Source organism: Triturus cristatus, chromosome 2_1 (genome assembly GCF_964204655.1).
Source record: "Triturus cristatus chromosome 2_1, aTriCri1.1, whole genome shotgun sequence".
Taxonomy (NCBI): domain Eukaryota; kingdom Metazoa; phylum Chordata; class Amphibia; order Caudata; family Salamandridae; genus Triturus; species Triturus cristatus.
In genome coordinates, this window is record NC_140581.1 from 371357319 (window position 1) to 371375044 (window position 17726).

The following is a 17726-nucleotide window of genomic DNA, read 5'->3' on the forward strand; positions in this document are numbered from 1 at the left end:
CCTGTATAACCATACCATAGATATACAGGAGGAACCGCAACTAACAGTTTGTTTAGCCAGCAGTGGAACGGTCTCTTTTTCTCTAGCAGAAGTAAGGGCTGGAATAGATGGCCTTACCAGACATAAGACCCCAGGACCAGACGGGATTCCGCCCGACCTCTTTAAATGCAATCCAGTGGTATGGGCGCCCCTATTGACAAGGGTGCTAAATGCAGCAATAAGTTCCTCTATGCCAAGTTCATGGTCGTCTGCAATCATCGTGCCCATTTTCAAGAAAGGGGACAGGGACCATCCGCAATGTTACCGCCCAATATCTTTGATTGATGGATCAGCAAAGGTTTTGGGCCGGGTGATTTTAAATAGGCTGATGGACTGGGCTGAATCCACTAATATAATCACAGACGTTCAATATGGGTTTCGCCCCGGGAAATCTACGGTCGCTCAATGTTTGAATCTTTACCTCATCACGGCCAAATATACATTAGCGAAGGAGGGGGTCTTCTATCTAGCATTTATGGATCCTACGGCGGCATTCGACCGCGTGAACCGAAGAAAATTGTGGTCCCTGATGGCTAGTCCCTAATACCCATAATTAATATTCTGCAGTCTCTGCACCACAATACCTCCGCCGCGGTAAGGTACACTCAGGAGGGGGATATCACAGATACATTTGCATGCTCCAGTGGGGTCAGGCAGGGGTGCATACTGGCACCTTTCTTGTTTACACTGTATATCAACGGGTTAGATGCCGCCCTGCGCGATATCAAGACAGACCTGCCGAGTCTAGGGGAAAGAGCAGTTCCTGTTCTGCTCTATGCAGACGACGCGGTGTTACTAGCCCGTACCCCCCATGGGCTGCAGTTGCTAATCAATGGCTTTGTGAGGTTTATGGAGAGTCTGGATATGTCCCCGAACCTCACAAAATCATACGTGATGGAAATGGGGAACAAGAAAGGGAAATCGTACAATTTCTCTATTGGGACATACACACTAGGTAAAGTTCCAGTATTTTCCTATCTAGGAATAATATTCGACGGCCGATTAAACTTTAAGCATTTACTCAACGACAAAGCCCTGTCCCTGATCAAATCTACAGGTGCAATTATGAATTATGGCCAAAGACTAGGGTATTGGACTCCGGACGTGATTTTAAAATTGTATAATTCAATCTGCTGTGCCAAGGTCTTGTACGGAAGTGAGGTCTGGGGATTTGTAAAGCTTAACAATCTACAAAGGGAGGAAAATAAATACATGAGGCGCTTGTTAAGGATACCTAGCAGCACCCCTGCATTTATAGCGCACGAAGAACTGGGGACCGGGTACATCTCGGATACTATAGCAGTTAAACCCTTAGCATTCTGGTTAAAAATTTGGTTAAGCGAAGAGCTTGGACTGACAAGGATGGTGGTCCAGGATTGTCTTACACTGGACCACGTTATGAAAATCCCTTGGCTAAAATATGTGAGGGATGGTTTTCATATCCTGGGTCGCTCAGCCCTGTTCTCCGATATAGTCACTATAAGTCAGAAAGACAAGACGGGCATCAAAACACTGTATTTAAAGTTCAGTCAGTCACAACGGGAGACTACCGAATTAGAAAAGGAGTCTGTCAGAAATTATATTTTAGTGAAGTCTACCCCAACTATAGCACCTTATCTAATCCTTTTGACCAGTCCACATGAGAGGTTCTTAATAACTCGTTTAAGACTAAATCCGATTGACTTAATCCTGGGATTTCCAGGGGGTTTTATGAGAAACGTAGAAGAGAGAGGGCCCTGTGGCTGCGACGACCTGTCTCCACAGGATACCTCTCATTTTCTTTTTATTTGCTCATATTATACTTACCCAAGGAGAAGGTTTTTAAAGACTTTACTCAGGAATACTGGTATTAAGCAGATTTGTGTTGCCTTATTTTAAAAAATGTCCTCAGATGTTTTTACCCTCCACTGTGTTGAAAACTTTTTAAGGATTGCATTTAAATTAAGAACCTCGAGAGGGATTTGTAATAATTAGAATTGAGTGTGTTGTCACATCTGATCTTTGACAATTTTTATGGTGTTTTTAGAGTTTGTTATTTTAAAACGTACATGTAATACCTTTTAACTTAGGTTGTGGACTATAACGTTAGCAGAGATATCGATATAGGGGAGTAACTTTGATATGTTTAATTCTGTTTTAACATTGTAAATACTTTTATGATTTGTGTCAAATCGAATAAAGAACTATAATAATAATGGTATTGTATGGCAAAGCAAATGGCTTTAACTTAATGAAAGGCGAGACCTTAATGCTTGTTCCTACTTGCCAGCCCCTCGCCTACCTCCACCAGTCAGGCCTCTGCCGCTGTGAGGTCCCTGACCGCCCTCCCCCACCCCGCCAGGTTCGCCGCACTCCCCATGCCTGGCCCTCAGCTCTGTCTTTGTGTCAGCTCCACATTCTCTCTGCTTGCCAGGGCCCGGCCCCACGCAACCTATCTCTAAAAGCAGCCACGGCCCCACCGCCTCACCTCTCTTACTTGCTGCTGCTGTGGCTGTTAGAGACGCTGGCCCCAGTGACCCCTCGGGCCCTTGTTCCCCTCTACCACCCAACCCAGTGTTAGGCCCTGGTGCCTATTTCCTTCACATGCCCGGCAACGTCCTTGGTGGCGACGGCCCCTCTGTCCTATGGTGCAGGGCACTTGCTTCTGGGGACACCGGCACGCCTGCTTGCAGTGACAGCGGCGGTCGCCGCCCAGTGCTTGCCCGGCGTCCGTCCGGTGGCGAGTGGCGGTGGCGCTCCCTGTGCTCAGACCCAGCGGAGGTCCGGGCTGCCTTCCGGTAGGCTGTGACGCGCTTCGGGCAGAAGGGGAGCCCCCACCGGTTCCTCTGCCAGGCTGGGTCTGGCACACACTGGAGCTCAAAGAGCAGAGGGAGTGTAGACTGCCACCAGAATCCCACGCCCACCATAGAAGACAGCGAGGGGGGAGGGAGCAGGTGGAAGGACGGGGGGAGGGCAGAGGGTGGGAGAGGACACGGCGACAGAGAGGTTGGTGGGACAGGAGGATGAGAGGAGGCAGAAGGAAGGAAGAAAAAGAGAAAACTGAGGGGGGCAGAAGGAAAGGGGGTAAAGAAAAGTGAGACAGTAGAGGTCGAGGGTCTGATGGTTTTATAAATAGCTTTAATCTAAAACGCAGTCCACTATAGTACTATATTTATATACATTTATTTTTCCTCAGTCGAAGTCCATACTGATTTTAGTGACCTGTGACTGGAGAAGAGCGGAGTCAACACCAGCGGGAATTGAACCCGCGACTCTCACACAGCTTGTCACTTAACTCGTTCTACTAAGAGACGTGACGAGTGCGGCGCGCGCTCTCTGGATGCGGCTCTATTGTTCCGCGTGTGCGGCATTGGCATGGCAGAGGGGGTGGAGTATCGCCACGCCTGGCTGAGCTGCTAAGGCACGGTCGGCTTTCACTTTCGTCCTTCGCAAAGCTTTCTTGTCTTTATGGGGCTATATGTTTGAAACACATGGCCCCATAAAGATAAGAAAAGCTTTTACCACAAACGTAAAGCAACCGAGCCAGTCCAACTGGGATGGCTCTAAAAGAGAAAACTGTACGTCACTAGACGCTCTTTTCCAATGGCTGGCCACCGTTTAGCATAAACGGTGACGCCAGCCAATGGAAAAGAGGGACGGGGCTTAAAGCCCACTAGAGAAATCTACCCTGACAAATTAAATCTCGCCAGCAAGACTGCGCATGTCTGCGCAGTCTACGCCAGGCGAGACCTAAAAAAGGATGCTCTGGCGATGAAAGCCTCTCATAAACAAGTCCCAAAATATTCTATACGTTTTTTAGGTCTTACACCATCAGGTATCTACATATAAAATAATGGGCAGCGTAAATGAAAAATAAATAAAAACATTTGTTACTCAGTGGGAAATGCACTGTAGTACATTATGAAACATCTATTAGTTAATGCACTGCAGAGATCTGTGTGTAACACGAGAGTCCCAGAATTAAATCTTGATTGGTGCACTGTAGAATAGCGGCGTGTATTTTTTGTGCTACGAGGTCACAGCCTGTGACTGAAAGCACTGTGAATATGTAAGTCATTTTTTAAACTGGCATTACACACGATAAAATAATGCTTCCAAAATATAGATCTTAGTAATATCAGTGCGTATGTAATGTAGGAGAGTAGGATCTGCTTCACATGTTTACCCCCACTTTTTGCTGGTTTTTCACAGTTTTTCGACTTTAGTCTGGCTGGGACCCTGCTATTCAGGGCCCCAGCCTAGCTGTTTCCTCTCTAAAATGATTCCATGTACTTTAGGTACATTACAGATTGGATCTGAGGTGCCCTTGTAAGCCCCTAGTATATGGTATACTATGTACCCAAGTCATAGGTCCCCAGAGGCCTGCCAGGGGCTGAAGCATGTATTATGCCACCCCTGGAAATCCACCCAAAATGACACCACAGGTCTGCTACTGCAGCCTGGGTAAGGTGGTGCATGCACCCCTTACTGTGATATAGGTTACCTATATCAATATATATATACACATATAAACCTATAAGTCACTCCTATGGCAGGCCTTATCAATCCTGAAAGCAGAGTGCTTGGTTCTTATGTGAGATGGTGCCCCTGCATGAGCAGAGCCCCTCTGCAGCGTTCTGAGACCCTTCTCTGATGCTGTTTGTAGTGCAGCCTGACCATATACTCTTAAGTGCATTATAACCAAACGGTAAATGCTAACTTTGGACTGGCTGCACGGAAACATGTCGTGTTTGGTGTCGAACACCTTGGAATCACACCAGTAGCTGGTGTGGGAGTATGATCCCACCCTTCTAGAGGGAGAGACATGACAGCACTGGTATACCCGATAGAAACTTAATAGAGCCCTGGCATCACAAAATGGATGCTGCAGCCACAGACACGGGTCTGGCCTCCTGCTGCTGACCGAAACTCCAGCAGGGGAGGCCTGGACAATAGGTTTCCTGTCACAGGGAGGTGTAACCGCCTCCCAGACAGGCTTATGTGTATTGGGGCTGGGTGGGAGCACTCTCTGAGTGCTTTGAAGTCCTGCACTGGGGGCACATTTGGTGTCCCTGTGCATAGTCCAGCTCAAACCGGTTCAGGGGCTTCCAGCCCCTGCTCTGGAGCGAAACTACCAACTAAGAAAGAGAAGCAACATCTTAATACCTCGCCAAAACTAACAGCAAACTCTGTATGTTTGCCCAGGACTGAACTGTACCATGCAATTATAACGAGCCCCAGTGTGGAAAATACGCTAGTAGACAATGTCCGGAAAGATTGTAGTAACTCAGGAAAAATTGAAAAAAAAAAGCATAAGCTGAGTCCGGGACGTAACGTCATCACAAATACAAAGGCCAATAAAACTCCGACACTAGACAATACTAATGTCTCTCCGTATCTGCCTTTGATATTCCTGGGCCTACTGAGGGAGCAACCAAAATGGAACACGGCTCTGAACGCGCGCCGCAGTCCGAGATCTTCCCAGATAACAAAAAATTGGACTTTATCCCCCACTACGTCTCAAGGGGCAACCATGACTTCCTCAACAGAAGTGTTCTGTTGAAGTTATTCAAGGCTCTGCCCACTCTGAGCCACATTAACTCCAGGGACATTAAAAGCATAGGGTTCTACCAGAATCAGCATTCAGTGGAACTCCAAGAATCAACAACCGCCACGTTCATTGACTCCCTCGTCACTGAACAAATCTGGCAGCAGAGGGTTTCATTTGGAAAATGGGGTATTGAGTTAAAAAAGATCGACCCCCCACGTTATCCCAGTCCACTACACATGCCAAATCAACCAGCGGGCCTGTTAAAAGGCGCCAAAGGCCCGGATAACCGAAGTCTTTTTCCTGGCATAGACTCCACGGTTAGGACAATCACAATCACCCTTGTTCAACCTGAAGCCAGTCAGCCCATTGGACTCCGGCACTTTAATAAGCCTGGAATTTCCCAAACCAGGGCATGAAAAAATCCACAAGTCGCCACAAATTCACCTAAAGGCTACCAAATCTGCTCCTGGAACGTGTTCGGCCTTGGGACGAAATTAGAAGATCCTGACTTCATGGAGTTTATTACACAACACAAAATACTCCTCTTCCAGGAAACCTGGTTAATAAAATCTACTCCCCTAGTAGGTTACAAGGAATTTCAGAATCTGGCCACAAAGGGGACCAATCGAGGGAGAGCAAAAGGGGGCCTCTCCACCTTCATTTCAACCGACATTTCTGGATTCGCCGTTTCCATAGACCTTGATTCCCCCTGGCTGTTATGTGTCAAACTTGACACTCCGCCTTTCAATAGTTTACTGATTATAAATATTTACATTCATCCTGCGTCCAAACAAAAACGGGCAAGCATCAACCACTTATTTGCCTCACTTGCCACTCTAAAACTTGCTTACCCAGACGCTAACATCATTCTGTCAGGGGACTTTAACATGTCTTTATTGCAAGAAACAAATGTCAGTAGGCGGGACACTCTGGCCAAAACTCGACACAACACCCTTGGCAAGCAATGCGCAGCTCACTTGCATGATCTTTCCCTGCGTATGCTTAACGGGCACTGTCCAACTGATACCCCAGCGGCATATACAAGGGTCACTCAAAAGTCAGCTTCAATTATTGACTACTCTTTTATAGATCATAATCTAGCTTCCCGGATCAAAAACTTTCAAATTTTGGATAGCGCAGAGAGTGACCATCAACCGCAATCCTTCATACTCCTAAGCAATAATATAAATTCAACTCTCACTAACGCAAAGTCTCAAGAACTCCAACGCTACAATCTCAAACGCCTTATCTGGAAAAAGGATAATATAAGTGACTTTATGGCAACATGCATTAGCATTTTGGAGAAATGTAATCTCGAACCACCCAGCATCTGGGCCTGGGAGACATTCACCACTGAACTAAACCAAAATTGGTCCAAATTGGCTATTGGCAAAAAAGCAGGCAAACCGGTGGGGGCAGCATGGTTCACCAAAAGCCTGAGAATTCAAAAAACAACAATTGAACAAAAACTTACGAAAACTAAGAACACAGGGCTCACCTCCTACTAAAGATCAATTGCTCTTAATTTCCAAAGCCAAAAAAGACCTTAAAAAAGATATCATGGCGGCCAAGAAAGTATTCCAGGAACATCTTTGGGCAAAACTCCACTACTCTTGCAAACAAAGAGACTCCAAGCTTTTCTGGGAAATCATCAACCAGTTAACTAATGGCAGGAACCGCCACCACAATTCGGACATCATGGAGGACACATGGAGAGCCCACATCGAATCATTATATAACTAAATCTTCTCCCCAGGCACTGCTGATTGTGGCTCCCAACTCAATAACAGAGTTACCATTAGAGATTCAACGAAAAACGAATTCCCCTCGGATTCAGACTCTCCTTTACGGATACTTAAAGAACAAGTACTGAAAACAATAAAAAAAATTAAGATCTGAGGGTTCCCCCGGGCCTAATGGCCTCCCAAATGCCTTGTTTTGGCACAATCCACCATTCTGGGCAGATTATTTGTCCCCTCTTTTTTCGGACATTCTAACTTTTAATATGATCCCTGACTCTTGGAGGGGAAGCATTCTAAGCCCAATATACAAATCGGGTTCTCGTTCCAATACTGCAAACTACAGACTGATCGCGTTAATTGATGTGGAGGCTAAAATTTACGCATCAAACCTGTTGGTAGATCTAGAGGACTGGGTGGCGAGAACAAACCTTATTCCCCCAACACAAACCGGATTTAGGGCTGGGATGGGCACCTTGACGAATATTTCCGCTGTAACACTCATGGCCAATCAAGCCCTTCGTACTTCAAGGCCACTCTACGTATGTTTCATCGACCTTAAAGTGGCCTTTGATAAGGTCTCAAGAGCCAGGCTATGGGCAAAAATGCGCAACTGGGGCGTCCCAGCTAAGCTGCTGGAGGCTATAACCAACCTGTACTCCGAAACGTGGGTCCAGATTAGGAAAGGAGACAGACTTAGCATTACCAAGAAGATCCACACACTCAACGGGTTAAAACAAGGGTGCGTGTTGGCACCGTGCCTTTTTAACATTTATACCGCTGACTTGGACAAGCATCTCCGGTCTATCCAATGTGATCCCCCGAAACTTGGCACAACACCCATATCCAGCCTTCAATACACGGACGACATCGTTTTACTGGCGCAAACACCAATTGGTTTGCAACGATTAATTACTGAACTCGGAGCCTATACCACCTCGGTCCAACTGACCATTAATCATAAAAAAACTAAGGTGATGAGCTTCAACAAACATCATAAAGCTGACCGCAAATTTACCTGGATTTTGGATAAACGACCTCTGACCGAGGTGGATTCATACAAATACCTTGGCTTCCAAATTGATCGCAAACTTATTTTTAACACTCACATGTCCCAAAGCCATACGAAATCTAAACAGCGGCAGTTTGCCTTTAAAACTTTTAAAAACAAACTTGCAGGCGGCTCCACTGGGCACCTATTAAAGGTTATAGCAGCAAAATTCCTGCCTTCCATCTCATATGGCACATAAATCTTGAATGGTAAGGTTGCTAAAGGCCTGAATTTGGAACAGTCAATCCTTTTTAAGAAACTGTTTGCAATCCCCCGCCACATTCCACAAGCCCAAATTCGACTTGAGTATGGTTTAAAAAATCAGATCCCTGACAAACCTGGCATACTAGCCAAGTACTATTGGAGGATGCGGGATGCAGAGGAAAACACACTCGCGCAGTATTGTTGGGCGGAAATTGAAAAGCAAGCTAGCTTCAAAAATTCAACTTTCGAAGCTCTGAGGGCCTCCCTTTCAGCATTGAAGTTAGAGGAGGCATGGCTTACAGCACCCACCTACTCTTGTTTTAAACCATTGGTCAACAAAGCCATAAAACGGCATTCCATATTACTAGACAAAATTGCCTTAGCAAAAAACAAACACTCCTGGGCCGTGATCCAGTCATACCAGAGGCTGCAACCCCAACCCTACCTGCTGGATCACTTTTTCGGACCAGAAAAAACACTTTTTTACTTTACTAAGGCTAGGGTCATACCCATCAAAGGACCTGACCCCAAAATGGAAACACGTATGGCAATCAAAGGAATGTCGCCTGTGTGGAACTTGGGATGAGTCCTTACTGCATCTACTATGCATCTGCCCCGCCTTGGCAGAAATGCGCAAAAAGGAACTTCGGGAGATCTTTAGGAAGGAACAAATAAGAACTTGTAGAGCAGCAGTGATTTACTGTCTCACGGGCTCATCCATCCCATTGTCCTGCAGAGCCATAAACTTTTTTTAAAATGCAGCAAGAGATTTGGCCAACACAGAACCCGTTAACCAACTTGCGCAGCATTAGAATACCTGGTTTTGTAACCATTGAAAGCTCTGCTTACATGTTAACTTTTTAGACTTTTTATAATAATAATCACAATGTATATCCTTGAAAGTTTTATTAATGGTGGTTTTTCCACCCTTTTATGGTTTTTTATGAAATCAAATAAAAGTATATTCTCTCTTGTGGTAATGCCCTTTGGTTTGAAGAATGCACCTGCCACTTTCCAAAGGTTGGTGAATCAAGTCCTTACAGGCCTGGAAGACTATAGTGCAGCATATCTAGCTGATATTGCTGTCTTTAGCTCCACCTGGGAGGATCACCTGGTCCACCTGAGAAATGTTTTGGCGGCCCTGCAAAAAGCAGGCCTAACTATCAAGGCTACTAAGTGCCAGATAGGGCAGAGTCAGGTTGTGTACCTGGGCCACATTGTAGGTGGAGGCCAGGTTCAACCATTGCGGAGCAAAATCCAGACCATAGTGGGCTGGCTTAGTCCAACTACCCAGACTCAGGTGAGAGCCTTTTTAGGCCTGACTGGCTACTATAGAAGATTTGTCAAGGGGTATGGATCAATAGTGACACCCCTGAATGACTTACCCTCTAAGAAAATGCCCAAAAAGGTTCAGTGGACAGCTAGCTGTCAAAAGGCATTTGATGACCTGAAGCAGGCCATGTGCACTGCTCCCATTCTGCAAAGTCCTGACTACTCCAAGAAGTTCATTGTCCAAACAGCTGCTGGAGGCTATAACCAACCTGTACTCCGAAACGTGGGTCCAGATTAGGAAAGGAGACAGACTTAGCATTACCAAGAAGATCCACACACTCAACGGGTTAAAACAAGGGTGCGTGTTGGCACCGTGCCTTTTTAACATTTATACCGCTGACTTGGACAAGCATCTCCGGTCTATCCAATGTGATCCGCCGAAACTTGGCACAACACCCATATCCAGCCTTCAATACGCGGACGACATCGTTTTACTGGCGCAAACACCAATTGGTTTGCAACGATTAATTACTGAACTCGGAGCCTATACCACCTCGGTCCAACTGACCATTAATCATAAAAAAACTAAGGTGATGAGCTTCAACAAACATCATAAAGCTGACCGCAAATTTACCTGGATTTTGGATAAACGACCTCTGACCGAGGTGGATTCATACAAATACCTTGGCTTCCAAATTGATCGCAAACTTATTTTTAACACTCACATGTCCCAAAGCCATACGAAATCTAAACAGCGGCAGTTTGCCTTTAAAACTTTTAAAAACAAACTTGCAGGCGGCTCCACTGGGCACCTATTAAAGGTTATAGCAGCAAAATTCCTGCCTTCCATCTCATATGACACATAAATCTTGAATGGTAAGGTTGCTAAAGGCCTGAATTTGGAACAGTCAATCCTTTTTAAGAAACTGTTTGCAATCCCCCGCCACATTCCACAAGCCCAAATTCGACTCGAGTATGGTTTAAAAAATCAGATCCCTGACAAACAAGGCATACTAGCCAAGTACTATTGGAGGATGCGGGATGCAGAGGAAAACACACTCGCGCAGTATTGTTGGGCGGAAATTGAAAAGCAAGCTAGCTTCAAAAATTCAACTTTCGAAGCTCTGAGGGCCTCCCTTTCAGCATTGAAGTTAGAGGAGGCATGGCTTACAGCACCCACCTACTCTTGTTTTAAACCATTGGTCAACAAAGCCATAAAACGGCATTCCATATTACCAGACAAAATTGCCTTAGCAAAAAAGAAACACGCCTGGGCCGTGATCCAGTCATACCAGAGGCTGCAACCCCAACCCTACCTGCTGGATCACTTTTTCGGAGCAGAAAAAACACTTTTTTACTTTACTAAGGCTAGGGTCATACCCATCAAAGGACCTGACCCCAAAATGGAAACACGTATGGCAATCAAAGGAATGTCGCCTGTGTGGACCTTGGGATGAGTCCTTACTGCATCTACTATGCATCTGCCCCGCCTTGGCAGAAATGCGCAAAAAGGAACTTCGGGAGATCTTTAGGAAGGAACAAATAAGAACTTGTAGAGCAGCAGTGATTTACTGTCTCACGGGCTCAACCATCCCATTGTCCTGCAGAGCCATAAACTTTTTTAAAAATGCAGCAAGAGATTTGGCCAACACAGAACCCGTTAACCAACTTGCGCAGCATTAGAATACCTGGTTTTGTAACCATTGAAAGTTCTGCTTACATGTTAACTTTTTTAACTTTTTATAATAATAATCACAATGTATATCCTTGAAAGTTTTATTAATGGTGGTTTTTCCACCCTTTTATGGTTTTTTATGAAATCAAATAAAAGTATATTCTCTCTTGTGGTAATGCCCTTTGGTTTGAAGAATGCACCTGCCACTTTCCAAAGGTTGGTGAATCAAGTCCTTACAGGCCTGGAAGACTATAGTGCAGCATATCTAGATGATATTGCTGTCTTTAGCTCCACCTGGGAGGATCACCTGGTCCACCTGAGAAATGTTTTAGCGGCCCTGCAAAAAGCAGGCCTAACTATCAAGGCTACTAAGTGCCAGATAGGGCAGAGTCAGGTTGTGTACCTGGGCCACATTGTAGGTGGAGGCCAGGTTCAACCATTGCAGAGCAAAATCCAGACCATAGTGGGCTGGCTTGCTCCAACTACCCAGACTCAGGTGAGAGCCTTCTTAGGCCTGACTGGCTACTATAGAAGATTTGTCAAGGGGTATGGATCAATAGTGACACCCCTGAATGACTTACCCTCTAAGAAAATGCCCAAAAAGGTTCAGTGGACAGCTAGCTGTCAAAAGGCATTTGATGACCTGAAGCAGGCCATGTGCACTGCTCCCATTCTGCAAAGTCCTGACTACTCCAAGAAGTTCATTGTCCAAACAGATGCATCTGAGTTGGGGGTAGGGGCTGTACTGTCACAGTTGAATGATGAAGGTCAGGATCAACCAGTAGCTTTCATAAGCAGAAGGTTGACCCCCAGAGAAAAACGTTGGTCAGCCATTGAGAGGGAGGCCTTTGCTGTGGTTTGGGCTCTGAAGAAGTTGAGGCCATACTTATTTGGTACTCAATTAATTGTTCAGACAGACCATAAGCCCCTCTTATGGCTAAAACAGATGAAGGGTGAAAATCCCAAATTGCTCAGGTGGTCCATTTCCCTAGAGGGGATGGACTATACAGTGGAACATAGACCTGGGAGTAACCATGCCAATGCAGATGGACTCTCCAGATATGTCCACTTAGAACATGAAGACTCAACTGGTCAAGGTTAGTTTAATGTCCCTGCGTTTGGGGGGCGGGGGTTGTGTAGGAGAGTAGTATCTGCTTCACATGTTTACCCCCACCTTTTGCTGGTGTTTCACTGTTTTTCGACTTTAGCCTGGCTGGGACCCTGCTATTCAGAGCCCCAGCCTAGCTGCTTCCTCCCTAAAATGATTCCATGTACTTTAGGTACATTACAGGTTGGATCTGAGGTGCCCTTGTAAGCCCCTAGTATATGGTATACTGTGTACCCAGGGCATAGGTCCCCCAGAGGCCTACCAGGGGCTGAAGCATGTATTATGCCACCCCTGGAAAGCCACCCAAAATGACACCACAGGTCTGCTACTGCAGCCTGGGTAAGGTGGTGCATACACCCCTTACTGTGATATAGGTTACCTATATCACTATATATATACACACATATAAACCTATAAGTCACTCCTATGGCAGGCCTTATCAATCCTGAAGGCAGAGTGCTTGGTTCTTATGTGAGAGGGTGCCCCTGCATGAGCAGAGCCCCTCTGCAGCGTTCGGAGATCCTTCTCTGATGCTGTTTGTAGTGCAGCCTGACCATATACTCATAAGTGCATTATAACCAAACGGTAAATGCTAACTTTAGACTGGCTGCACTGAAACATGTCATGTTTGGTGTCAAACACCTTGGAATCATACCCCCACACCAATAACTGGTGTGGGAGGATGATCCCACCCTTCTAGAGGGAGAGACATGACAGCACTGGTATACCCGGTAGAAACTTAATAGAGCCCTGGCATCACAAAATGGATGCTGCAGCCACAGACACGGGTCTGGCCTCCTGCTGCTGACCGAAACTCCAGCAGTGGAGGCCTGGACAATAGGTTTCCTGTCACAGGGAGGTGTAACCGGCTCCCAGACAGGCTTATGTGTATTGGGGCTGGGTGGGAGCACTCTCTGAGTGCTTTGAAGTCCTGCACTGGGGGCACATTTGGTGTCCCTGTGCATAGTCCAGCTCAAACCGGTTCAGGGGCTTCCAGCCCCTGCTCTGGAGCAAAACTGGACAAAGGAAATGGGTGTAGCCATCCCTCTTTCCAAACCCTCCCATAGGTGGGTCCCCAGAGTATGTCCAACCCTCTACCTTAGTATAAGTATGGGACCCCAGTCCTTAAGACTTTAGATTACCCTGAACAAAACTCTGAAGCTGAATCCTGGACCTTCGACGCTCTGCTTAAGACCAGAGGACTGAAGAAATCTCCCTTGGGGTCAAGGAGTGACTCTCCTGCTTGGCAGGCACCAACAAAACAATTTGCCGGTCTGCATTTCCGAAGCTCCCGCCGAACTCCGAAGTATTTGCAGCCCAGGAAGAGGATTTCCAGACATCTCAGCTGAGACCCGCAGCCTCCGTGAGTAGCTTGGAACCGGTACTCCTGGTCACCGTGCATTTCTGCAAGTGCATCAACTTCTCGACGTCTCTAGAAGTTGTGCTTGGGCTGACTTGTAGCCCCCACCTCGAGCACTGAATCCACAGAAGATTGTTGGCCTGGTCATTCTGAGTGACCCGTGGGACGCCATTTTGTGTTTCGTCTCTAGGTCCCTTCGCGGTCCCTGGTCCGTTGACTGGTGGGTCCCTGAGGGGGTAACTTTGCATTTCCTTGGGCTTTCCTGGTTGCTCCAGATGTGCCCTGACTCCCAACCAAGTGGTGAGTCCCACAGACCTTGCTGGTCTGCAACGAAGCATCTTTCTCATTTCTGCGTGGGTTGCTGTTGCCAAGGTTTGTTGTGTCCAATCCGGGCACCGATGCTGCAGCACTCGACATCCTTTGCGGGACAGCTCGAATCCAGCTCCTGGTCATCCTCGACGCCTCCTGGTCCTCGTGGCTGAAGAGTCAAGCTTCACCTCTTTCACCTGAAATCACCCGACATCGGTGGGCATCTGTCCATCGCCTTCCTGGTCACTGGCTAGTGACCCAGACTCTGTCCCCTCTGCTTTCAGGTTCTTCACATCTTCGATCCAGGCTTGGATCTCTTTGGACGCTTCGTATCTTCACGGCAGCAGCACTTCTTCGCCAGCTCCCATTGAAATCGACGACGCACCCGACACCAAAAGACACCTATGCACCCGGCTTCCCTGGGTGAGGTAACACGAGTACTCTGGTGCCCCCGTGGGTGCTAGCCCTAGAACTTCCTAAGTCCAAAAGGGTTTGGTCCTGACTCATTTCTAAGTGTCCCTAATCTTTAAAAATCTAACCGCGACTTTCCCCATAGAAGCTAACGGGAGCTCGCGGCTGTGTTCACACACTGCACACGGCCCCCGTGGGTCCCCTGTGTCACTACCTTGGGTGGTTCCTTGGGGTCCCAGCGATTCTACAGGCTCTAGGCCTTGTGTCTAGTTAATTTGTGGTTCTTATACCACTATTTTAGTATATGGTTTGGCTCGCCCCTAGGGCCTGACGTGTATTTGTGCTATTTTACTGTGATTGTTGAAGTGTCTTTAGTAATAAATACATATATTTTATATATATACCTGGTGTGGATATCTTTCATTTAGTGACTCAAGAGATTATAGACTGATAAAACAAGCTGCTTTACATTCCTTCAAGACTTAGCCTGAAGGCTGCTCTCCATAGCTACCACTAGGATAGTTTTCAATAAAGGTTGTCTTTAACCTATAACCAATAAGGGGTTGTTTGGACTGATACAAGGTACCCACTATAACTAGTGAACAGCATATATCATGCCAACTTCTCACATATAATGCAATTATTTTTTTTACATAACTGTTTCTTCATCCCCTCCTTAGGGGTACTAAGGGCTGTGTAAATGCAGTTATAATTAAAAGCAAGTACTTCACAGCCCAGTTGTTAACTCTTTGTATAACCACCAAAAAAAAACCAAATCTTTGTCATCACAAAGCTTGGAGTGATTCAATCAATTAAAACCGGAACCAGCGGCCCACATTTGTATTTCATTCAGTCAAGCAGGCACCCAGGCACAAAAGCTTTTCACAGCACAAGACACTCAATTGATAAAACTTCAGCTGATAACTATCTAAATTAGCTGTCCCAGAACGGCTGTCTTTTTCCAAAAGGAAAGCAAACATTTTGTATTGAAGGCACAAGTGAAGCTGGGGAATGCGCAACCCCCTTCCCAGGACTCCACCGCCCCCCTGGGGGTCTTTCCCCACAGATTGAAGACCTCTGCTGTAAGGAGATGGACCACCTCAACAGTTTAGGATTCTCGCTCTCCATCTGCACTAACCATCTGAGGGGCCTGTGGTTTGTCTGAACCCAGAAGTGAGTCCCAAACAAATAGGGTCTAAGCTTCTTCAGCACCTAAACCACAGCAAATGCTTCCCTTGCTACTAATGAATGCTGCAGGTTGATCTAGGCCCCCTTCATTTAACTGTGAAAGCACAGCCCCCACGTCATGCTCTGAGGCATCTGAGGCATCAGTATGCACCACAAATTCTTAGAAGTCAGGAGCCTTGAGCACGGGCGCCGTGCACATGGCCTCCTTCAGGGTTTCAAAAGCAGTCTGGCACGCCAGATCACCTGACGTGGCTGCTTCTTGAAAGTCAGCTCTGTCAAGGGAGCAACAATGGTGCCGTATCCCTTTACGAATCTCCTGTAGTAGCCAGTGAGGCCTAAGAAGGATCTCACTTCTGTCTGGGTCTTGGGTGTTGTCCTAGCCAGAATGGTGCCAACCTTTGGTTGTAGGGGCTGCACTTTGCCGCCTCTACAAATTTGGTGTCACAAGTAAACCACAGAACCCTGCCCTATCTGGCACTTACTGGCCTTGATAGTTAGACCTGGACTCTGCGGGGCCCACAGCACTACTTCGAGGTGGTGCAAGTGGTCCTCCCAACTGGGGCTGAAAACTGCAATATCGTCAAGGTATGTAGCACTGAAATTCTCCAACCCACCCAAGACCTGGTTGACTAACCTCTGGAAGGTGGCAGGGGCATTCTTCAACACAAAAGGCATGAAACGGAACTGGTAGTGCCCTTCTGGCATTGAGAACACTGACCTCTCTTGTGCCCCCTCGGTCAAAGCAATCTGCCACCACCCAGAAGTTAAATCAAACTTGCTGAGGAACTTGGCAGTTCCAAACCAATCAATGAGCTCATCAGCTGTGGGGATGTGGGTGTGCGTCGGTCTTGGTGACCGCATTGATCCCACAGTAGTCCACAGAGAACCGGAGTTCAGGTGTGACACTGGGCAGAGTAGTCTTGGGGGCCAAAACCACTGGGCCGAACCAAGGACTGTTGGAAGGCCAAATAACCCCCAACTCCAGCATCTTGGAGACTTCCTTCTTGATTCTTGCCCTAAGTCTGTCAAACAAGCTGTAAGTATTGTGCTTAGCAGGCAGGCTATCCCCAGTATCCACATCACAAGTGCACCAATAGGTGACTCATGGGGTGAGTGAGAACAGAGAAGCAAACTGTCCCAGCAACTGGCAACAGTCTCTCTGCTGCTCTAGAGTCAAAGTAGGAGAGAGGCTCAGACCCTCTACTGACCCATCCTACTCTTTGGACGATAGGAGGTTGGGGAGAGGTTCACTCTCCTCCTCCACCCCATCATCAGAGACCAAGAGCATGGTCAACTCAGACTTCTCAGAGTGTGGATTGAGGTGGTTCAAGTGCAAGACCCTCAAAGTGTTCCTAGGAGTCTGCAAGTTCACCAGGTAGGTGATGTCACTCTTGCACTTCTTTACCTCAAATGGGCCTGACCAGTCTTGCAGAGACTGGGCTCCACGGGCGCCATTACCCACACCTTTTGACCAGGATGAAACTCAACCAGAGTGGTATTCTGGTCATACCAGCATTTCATGTCCTCCTGGCTAGCTTCTAAGTTCTTCTAGATTAGTTTCCGTAAGAAGGCTGTCTGGATGTGGAAGGCCAGCCTGTAGCTGAATACATTTTGGGGGGCTTCCTGGGAGTTTGCTTCCAGCCCTCGTTCACCAAACTGAGAGGTCTTCTTACCTAAGTTCAAAAGGGCAGAAGCCAACCCCCTACTGCTGTACCTCCCTGTAGGCAAAAAAAAGAAATAGCAGGAGGACATCCCACTTCTGCCTAATGGGTTTGGGTAGACCTATTATCATGCCTTTGAGGGTACGGTCGAATTTCTCAACCAACTCATTGGTTTGGGG